The following is a 10,605-nucleotide window of genomic DNA, read 5'->3' as shown; positions in this document are numbered from 1 at the left end:
TGTATGCGTTACCTTGTGCTCTGTTTTCTTTTTGTCCCTTTTTATCGTATGATGACACCACTAGCTTAGATGTATTTGTAAAGGAAACGAAAGAATAATGCTATCTAGAATGAGTAGTGCTAGAGTGCCGATCTATATGATAATATGTGATATGTTCAACCAAAGGTAAAATTATGTAATTCATTAAATTATACTTCTAATTTATTGTCACATTAGTGTCAATTAGCTTGGTATTCTTACACAAGTGATGTTAAATAGCATTAAGTGAAAAGAAATGGATGGTTATTGTTTGATTGGTAGTGATTTAGGTGTTGGTGAGATTGTACCGTATCATCACTACCCCGCACCCCAACCCCCAAAAGTTTGAAATACTTTAATACTAGCTACAGAATCATTTTCATTAATCTACACTCTTTTCAACAATTGTTCATTAAATATGACATCTGAAAAAGATCATGAGCCTGTTTAAGAGTGACTTTGAGAATTAAATTTTTGATCGTTAGGAAAAAAGTGGGGTCTATCTATGAGAGAAGAAGTCAAATATGACGGCAAAAATAGTGAAATAATGGTCAAAAAATTAATTTTTTGAACCAAAAAATCTCTCCCAAACAGTTGCATATTACATTTCTCTTTTTCTCTCATGTTTTCCTAATTTGATTATGTAAATTTCTGTTCGATATCTTAGTATATCAATGAAAGATCATGCCAAATCCAATTAACAATTTTTTTGTGGAATAAATTTTAATCTAGAAACTCTATGCATTGCAAAAATTAAAATTGATGATTCATTGCCTCAAAATTTGAGTGGAGATTCAGGAAAAAAAAAAAAAAAAAATGGAAAAAAACTCTTTTAGTTCTCTAGAGACTTCTGAAGTTCACGTGCCAATCAAACGATTGTTTTGGGAGATGTACGAGTATAATGTATCGTGCTTCAAAATACATAAATTCCAAAATTAAATCATTTAAAAGATGAATCAAAACATTGATTACCTTTTCAAATCCGTTATTGTTTACCGACTAAACTGACTTGAAACTACAAGTCAAATGGTTACTTTTCAAAGGTTTAAACTGGAAAAAATGGGTTCAAATGAATCAAAAGTGGATAAAAAGACGATAATGCCCAAAAGGGATATTTTGCACAATCAAAGATGTAATTGAGGAGAAAAATGTTAAAAATAGAAGTTAGAAATATTTTGCACGATAATAATAAAAAGGTATCAACGTTTATGTATAATCGGAATTTGAATGCAATTTACCGTCCTCTAATATTAAAGGTCTATATTTTAGCCCGCCCTATCAGGGTGCGCCACCTCGAGATGTGTGGGCCACCCATTGAAGTAGCGCAGCAATCACACCATCCACGTGGTGATAGTGTGACCGCTCCACTGAAAATTCGTTTTGAGTGTACACTCCCCTCCTACGAGGGGAGGGGCTCACGACCAATTGACGAGCGGGCCCTGCCCCCTTGTAAGTGGGCTGTACATACTTAGTGTACATGTAGCACCCCCTATATTTTTGTACTCTTTTGACGCTTGTCTGTAATTTTTTTTTTAGCAAAACCAACCATCCTATACTGTCGCCGCACCATCTTATCAGCTCGGCCCCGGCAATTAATTGTACCAATGACTCGACAAGCCACAAGACTAATTAGCAACTTCACGTCAAAACTGTTGTACTCTAGGCAGCTCCAGCAGAACCGCAACTTCGGATCGGCTCCACCTCCTCCAGCTGTGTTTGTGGACAAGAAAACCCGTATCATTTGCCAAGGCATCACCGGCAAGAATGGCACTTTAAACGAATAGAAACTAATGCTATGCCCAATTATTATTTTCATGTTACATTTTAGGCATTGTTCTTATTGGCAAGAGAGGTGGTACAACTGAAGAGGATGCTACAGCCCTTATAAAGGTTAGAACAATATCTTTCTCCAGAAGATTAGAATTTACATTGTTTCTCTACTTATGGATCATGTTTGTTTCCAATTTAAAGTCTGCAGTCTAGTGTTAAGTTCAGTATGTAACATAATATGTTCCCAAAAGTTGGAATCCTTCTAATTTAGGATTTGAAATGCTTATCGATGAGTTTTTTTTTTGGTAAATGTAAATATCATTGATAAAAAATGTTCATATACAAGCACACCGGGCATACCCGGGCAAAACGGAAACCAATATCACACACAATTTCTCCGTGCATACCCGGGAAAGACAACAAAAGTGGAGTGCAAAAAAAAGTCAATGATCCAACGCTAAGGACTCAAAATGGATCAAAACATCCGGATACATAGAGAACATAACTTTGTATACGTGTGTCTTGATCCGTCTCACAATGGAATCCAAGCTTGGTGAAAGGTCTTCAAAAATCTTTTTATTACGTGTCAACCAAAGGAAGTAAACGGTACTAGCAAGTGCAATTCTCTTAGCCTTGCTTCGCCATGATGTCTCAGGAGCCTCTTTCTTTATCCACTTGAGAGAGCTAGCAAGTGTTGACATAGATCTTTTGATGCCAAGCCAATGTCTAATATTTTCCCATACAACCTATGTGAGAGAACATTCAAAGAATAAGTGACGAATTGTTTCTTCCATATGCCCACTGCTGGAAAATACGGATAATGGGTCGCCCATGTGGGGTGACCCGATCCGCAGGATTTTATAAGAGTTGGAGGGAGTGGTTTGAATTTATAATTCAAACCTATAACTCCCAAATAACTACTTGAAACTTCTAGATAGAAGTTATGGAAAAGAGGGGGAAAATGAAAGATATGAGAAATATGGTGAAAATTCGTATGTAAATCACATCAAAATTGAAAAGCCCTTAGAATCACATTTTTGGCATGATTGTGGATAATAATTCCCTTCCATTATGATTGGGATTTAGACCATTGGAGTACAAGAAAATGTAGATTTTGGAGATTTGAAGGCAAGGTGATTCAACTACACAAAGATCTTGAAATTCATCATTTCAAGTAAGTTTATTGACCCGAAATTCATGTCAAAGCATGCTACGTTTTTCCTACATTGGTATCAGATCCACAAGGTTGAATTCCTTGCTATAATTCATGCTTAATTATGCCATTACATGATAGAATTGCGTTATGAATCTTATATGCAAAGTTTTGAAACCTTATGTGGTATTTAGTGGCATCATTTTATAATTTACTGTCATTTGGTTATTCGTCTTCATGTATTAAGATTAGTATGGTTAGAAAGGTCTTCTCATAAGCTTTCCAACCATATAAATAACTCAAATTTTGGACTTAAAACGAAGAAGTTATGAGTTTTTGAAATTTGGATGATAATCTGAATTTTAAGCGTGAAACTTGGTAAAACTCTGAAATTCATCACATGATAATTTTTTATACATTAAGTTTCATGCTATCCATTTGGTATGGTTGGATAGGTCTTCTCGAGACCTTTCTAATGATATAAAGATCATTAATTTTGGACTTGAGACGAGAAAGTTATGCCTTCCTAAAGTTTAGATGAAAATCTATTTTTTTAGTGAAAATTTGTAAAATCAGAAACTTCATTAGATGATAACTTCTTCCACATTGTGTTTCATGATGCCCATTTGATATGGTTGGATGGATCTTCTCGAGACATTTCCAACAATATAAAGAACATAAATTTTGGCCTTGGAATGAAGAAGTTATGGCCCTCCAAAATATTGATAAAAAATCAGAAAATTATGTCTTGTTTTTTTTTTTTTAAAGAACAATACTTTTTTCCCATTTTTTAGTCTCGATCGGATCTGTTTGGGTCCAGAACACAATCTTAAAAATTAATATTATGAAATATGACCACACAGATGAACTCAGAACGTTAAATTTGATTAGATGGACGAATTAACGAATTTTTTTTTCATTGAATAAGGGCCGCGGATTGGCGTGTAGTGGGTGTTCAATGCCCCCTTTTTTATTAAAAAGGGGGGGGGGGGGGGTTTAAAAGTTGGAATTTCAAATAAAATTACCGTTTGACCTTTTTAAATGAATTTTAGAAAATTGCAAATTGTTCCCTCAAATATTCTTGATTTTTATTTTCAATTAAATTTAATTTTCAAATAATCAAAAAAAATTTTTTGGACTTGATTGAATTCTAAATTTTTTATAAAAATCAAGAATATTTGTTAAGCAGTATTTGCCTAGTGGGAGTTATTTTTTTTTTTTGAAGTGTTTCATTTTTAAATGAAAAATACTCCGAAAGTATTTAAAATACCGCATTATATATACGTTCATGAGTTGTGTGGGTCTTAATTATGTTATGTGATCCATTGTGACTTGTTTTCAATTTTTGGTGCTTAATCAAATATGGCTAGATCTGTGCACATTTATAGTATCATTAGAATGAATGCTAGAAAACCAAAGGTCATGAAACTTGTTGAAATGTTCCATGCTTATCGATATAAATGAATGAATTTGGAACATGACCTATTGTGGAACACGTAAAAATTTTGGGATATAAATTTTTGATGACAAGCAGAATATACTAATTCTAATGTCACTTTCCAGTTATTAGGACCGTGTTGCGACCGAGATTTAGATGGGATTGAGAATTTGTAAAATAAAACTTAAACGATGTTAATTTTATTTTTGAATTATAATTGAAGTTATCTTCTAAAAGAATTAATTTGTTATATCATGATGCATGTCATGATTGGATAAATGTGCATATTTATGTTTTTATTGCAAATTATGAAATTATCTAATTGAATACATAATGTATTGTTATAAATGCTAAGGTCAGTAGAATTAGTGAGATTTTTACTTAGACCTATTGATTGTCAGTTGAGTGATAGTTCGATAATTGGAAGATTTAGAGAAAATCTCACCAAGAACTATCTGATTCACCAACTGAGTGGAGGTTCTAAAGTTGGAAGAATTAATGCAATTCTCACTTAGAACCCATGGAATTTTGCATTATTAAATTAAGTTTATGATAGCGAAACAATAAAATTGCGGACGATGATTGAGAACATAGTGAACTTTGGACTCTGTGCCTAACGTTAAACTATCGTAGATGTTAATTTGCGTTAATGCAAAATTAAATATGTGCATAAATGGACATTGATTAAGAATAACATGTCTCTAAAAGTCTGATAGATCATGACATCAAAATCTATAGAAGTTAACCTTAATAAAAGTGATAAACTACATGCGATAATATTTGTTATGATAAGATTTTAAATGTACTAGAAGGACATGATGCTTTAGAGAACATCAATCACGTAATAGAAGATCTTATGTAGGTAATACTACTCTAGAGAATAAAGATCAGAACTTTGTCGAGTATGAAAAAATTGTGGATTTTATTACTCGAGCGTTTGAAATTTTTAAGTTCTGTTATAAATAATCTTTTTCTCAAATGTGACTTAGTTGGTGGTTAGCTTAGTGTTAACATTTTCTTTGGTCACATTAATTTTAGATGAGCAGTAAGTTCAAACTAGTTTCTTCTTAATATATGGAATTTTGAAAGTCATTGTGACTTACAAATAGAAGTGTCATTTTTTTATTGACACTACCCGCTATGTGAATTAAAAGACGTGTGACTTAATGTTGCTAAGTCTCGAGGACATGCTTGTGTAGCAATGTTCTAGCTTACATAAGACTTTGAATCTTAAGCATTGAATGAGCTAGAACAAATGTGGGATGGATGTGGGATACTGGTAAAGGGACCAAGAAGAACTTCAGATAGTAAGTGAATGAAAGTGGTTTTGGCAGAGGATCAATGTTATAAAGGTTCAAGTGCTTCAACTATATGGTTTGAATCTCTTAGCTTGAAAGTGGTTAAATTAAAGGATATTGCACTTGAACATATTCCTCTTAGTGTTGTTTACGTATCAACACTATACAAATTAGATCTTATCTTGTGTAGATAATGGATTCAAGGGTTAGAAACCCATTTTATATGAGATCAAGAAGTATATTAGTCTATTGTTGAGTATTTGACTTGATACGAAATAGAAATGTACAAATAGTGAAGATGGAGTGGAGGTTTATATGACTGGTACTACAACTTAGTGTTGCAAAGTTGATAAACTGACCTCCTACTTGATATTGAGATAGTATTAAAGACTCCACTAAATTTGATCTCAATTATTGTTCTTCTAAGAGGGGTCTCTTACTTGAACTTGTACGTGCTATTTCTGTTCATATTCACAGTGGTGATGTTTATTATGGTTCTAGATATTTGTGCAATGATTTGAGTTTTTGAGTTGAGAAAACTATTCAAAGCTGTAAGAGCCGAATTTCCATAGAATAAATCCATCCAAATATCTTTGTTGGCCGTGATCAATAGAGATAGAGATAGAACTTTACTTTTCATTACATTTATAGATGGATTCATGCACTTCAGTTATGAGATCGATTTTCTTAAGTTGAAGATATTGTATTGATTTAGATTTTTATGAAGTAGAGTAGAAAATCAGATTATGGAAGTGAAAATTTTAAGAACTGTTTGATAGCGTGAATCTCTATCACGAGATATCAATGATCTATGTAATGAGAGGAACTCTTATTGGATTGACTATTCTTTAATATCCAATAATTATATGGTGTATTGGATTGAAAGAATGAAATACTGCTGAATATGATGACTGATGAGGTTCAAGATATGCAGTTCAAAATATGTAGTACAACTTACATATTTGCTTTTGGAAATAGCGTTGGCTAACTACAACATATCAATTAATGGAGTTCTCTCAATGTTGGTACCTTCAAAATATATAAGTTTTGGACACGTAAATAACCGAATATGGGTTATCATAGACTCTTAATGGACTATATGTGTTCTCGATAACGAGTGTGGGAACATGAGTCCATTGAGAACTAGATGTGTCTCGATGACATACATGTAATCAAAAAAGGTACTTAAGTGAAATTTTGGATGGATATCAAGTCAAAAGAAGTGACTTTTGACATATTTTTCAGCAAGAGAGAAAAGATTTGAGAACGTCGTTGAAATTGATATTACATGTATTGATGAATCAGTTTTAAATATATAAGTGAATGTTCAAACTTCTCATTCAAGTGGGAGTAATTTGTTTCTGAGTTGGTCCTATCTATCTGAGTGGGAGCTAAGAACTATTTAGTATCAATGATTTTTGGTTCTGATGGGAGCTATCTATCCAAGTGGGAGCCATCCAAGAACATCTAATTTAATGATTCTTGGCTTCAATTTGGATCTAAGAGCTAGTTCAAAAAATCGGAAGAGGAATATATATATATATATATATATATATGGAGTATAGAATTTCAACCTAATATGGGATATGGTGAAAGCTCTATTCGGACATTATGTTTACCAAGAACATTCATGTTCTTGAAAGTTAAGTGGAAGACTAATGAGTTTCTAATAGATAAAGCCCATTTTTTAAAATGTTTATACTCAATGTGAGTGTATTGAGCTGGATAAATTTTTTCATAACGATGAGATTCGCTTCTGTACATCAATGCTAGTCGTGATGGTATGTTTAAATTTAGAGTTGCACTAAATCGACCTAAAGACTGTATTTTTTATTCTCAATTGAGAAATGATTAAAGATATCAACATGAATCGACTTTTAGATTACATGTTAAAGCCTTTTTTGTATAGTGGTAAATTTACAGTTACACGCATGGCCAAATACAGTCATCTCGACAGTCGTACTTGAGTTTTTAACAAGGTTAAATCTCGTACAAAAATTTCGTCGTATGGACGAAAATTACTGTATTTGTATAAAAGGTCTGATGGTAGGTTGTAATTCTAATATTGATATTGATGACATTGGATTGGCTAAGCATGATAAGAAGTATATAGAGACCAATTTGAAATGATTGTCGTCATTTTTTGAGATAAAAGACATGAGTTTAGCAAATTGTATGATTTGTGCTAAAAATACTTTTCGTATATTCTTGCTCTATCATAAGAGTTTTATACTATAAATGCTCATGTGAAATTGCAACAGTGACCATATAAGTTTTCATAAATGTTCAAAAATTTCATAAGTGCATAAAGAAATATCCAAAGAACCATATCCAGTACGATTAAGAGTAAGGAGATAGAAGTATACTATGATATATACTTTTCCTAACAATGATCATGTCATAGATCTAATCAGTAGGTATCAATATTATCTTTAGAAAATGTATTGTGATACCTAAAGGGTGCTGCTGTCAGTTATTCTATTTCGTTGTCAAAGGAATAACTTATGATTGGAATAGATATACAATTGTTAACTAAGTTTGAGAGTTAGTCGAGCACAATTAATTATTTGACTTGTGCGCTTTTGCTATATAGAGTAGCAAGAAGCATATGTTGTTATGTATATCTTGACAGCTAAAGAAATTGTTTGGTATGGATATATTGAGCATCTAATGATACTAGTTGAGAATATGAGATCCATGATAGTTACGCAACTATCTTATACGTTAAGATCTCAAGTATCAAGATAGAACCAAACACTTAATGGTAATTGTGTGAGAGACATTAGCAAAGAAAGTGTCTTTGCGATATATCTACGTAAATGATGATATGTAATCATCATACTCTGAAGATGTCTAGAGATATATTTGTTGATAATATGGAATCTCTAGAATTTTGTAGAATATGATACTTGATGTATCAGACAAACTCTTAATTGAGTTTTGTTTGCCCATAGATGAACGATTTTGAGTTCATGTATAATCTAATGTTGGGATTACAAGATAATGATTTGTATACACATATAAATATGTCAAACGGGTTGAAATTGGCTTATTCACACAAGCAATCGCCTCAGACGTTTTAAGATGTGTTGAGATGAGACACAGTGATCATGTTGTGTACATGATCCAGTCGCCTTGATAGTGATCATTATGTTTACATGATCCAGTCACTTTAATAAGGTATCAAGATGATATTACAACAGATAATCGAAATGGATTTCGCTATCCATTAAACCCATTTAGTAGCCAGATCGAGTTCTCGATTTGAGAATGCCTCGAGGAATGAACATAAGGAGAATTCAAGTTAGGTATCGAGGAATACTTGAACTAGGATCTATACGATGTTATTTGTTTACAAAGAATATGACATACGCCCTAAGAAATGGAGAAAACATCATAGCACGTTTTTCATACTGCGTGTGCTTTTACGACCAATATTGGGTAAATGAGTGAATGGATCCCTACTTCCTCATTGTGTGAGACCCCGATGTTTATATAACCTTATATATACACTTATGACTTTTGACTGTTTCTTGAGGTTTTATTTCAGTGTTGCTACTTTAGCATGTTGCCAATGACTATGATTGATTCAATTTGATGGGACATGTCTAGGCAAGCATCTGATTTAAAATCGAAGGATTCAAGTAGGAAAGGAAAACTATTTTGACCAACATTTATGTTTGTATTCACCGGTCGGACAATTGTGTTTAACCATTGGGGTATAGAATCAATTGTGAATACAATGATATGATGCGGAGTTCAAGTATGTTCCACAAATAGTCGAGGGATCGGAAATACTTGAATTAATGTTAGAAAATGAGTTTGGGGCATAGCGAGATGTGATGTTCCTCCTCTAGTAGAGCTACTATATATCCCTAACAGGTTTATAGTACCGTGAGCTCTAATATTACTCGTTGGTCGCATGATCTATTTGTCGTATGAATATTTGTGAGATAGATCTTGAAAAGGATCTAAGGTGAGACATTTGTTGTCACTTGTGGTTCGGATCAACCACATCATGTGCGAGTGAGAGATGTTGGAAAATAAGGATAATTGGTCGTCCATGTGGGGTGACCCAACCCGCAGGATTTTATAAGGGTTGGAGGAAGTGGTTTGAGTTTATAATTCAAACCTATAACTCCCAAATAACCACTTGAAACTTCTAGATAGAAGTTATGGAAAAGAGGGGGAAAATGAAAGACATGAGAAATATGGTGAAAATTCGTATGTAAATTCACATCAAAATTGAAAAGCCCTTAGAATAACATTTTTGGCATAAAGTCTCACAAGAAATGACACTTAGATTGTGGATAATAATCCCCTTCCATTATGATTGGAATTTGGACCATTGGAGTGTAAGAAAATGCAGATTTTGAAGATTTAAAGGCAAGGTGATTCAACCACACAAAGATCTTGGAATTCATCATTTCAAGTAAGTTTATCAACCCGAAATACATGTCAAAACATGCTACATTTTTCCTACACCCACAAAAAACACACTTGCGATCAATATCCAAGAAATGCAGTTTGTCTTTAGTTAGGAGCTTTCATTGGGCCCCTAACCAAAACAAGGAGTGTTTCAGAGTGATGCAAGGTTTCCAAACGTCAGCTGCCCAAGTTTTCTTTGTACCCCCGATCTGAAGAAATCATATGCCGTTTTTGTGCTGAATTTAGGGCCTATTTTCCCTCCGAAAAAACTATCCACAAATCCCATATTTGGGTGCCCGTTTTAAGCTGTCAGAAAACCCAGAAAACTGTCCAGAATGTCATGTGTTTGGTTAGTTTTTTCTCCCAGAATCGGCTTCTTGTTCTGCTCATTTGGCCGACTGTGAAAATTATCCAGATTCGGCTCAGTTCGTCCCCTGTTTTGAGTATGGCCAACCTGTCCCTGTGCAAGAAACTGGTGACTAGCAAGCTTTTGAAGCAGT

This window comes from Olea europaea, chromosome 12 (genome assembly GCF_002742605.1).
Source record: "Olea europaea var. sylvestris chromosome 12, O_europaea_v1, whole genome shotgun sequence".
Lineage (NCBI taxonomy): Eukaryota > Viridiplantae > Streptophyta > Magnoliopsida > Lamiales > Oleaceae > Olea > Olea europaea.
This window is presented reverse-complemented; position numbering follows the sequence as displayed.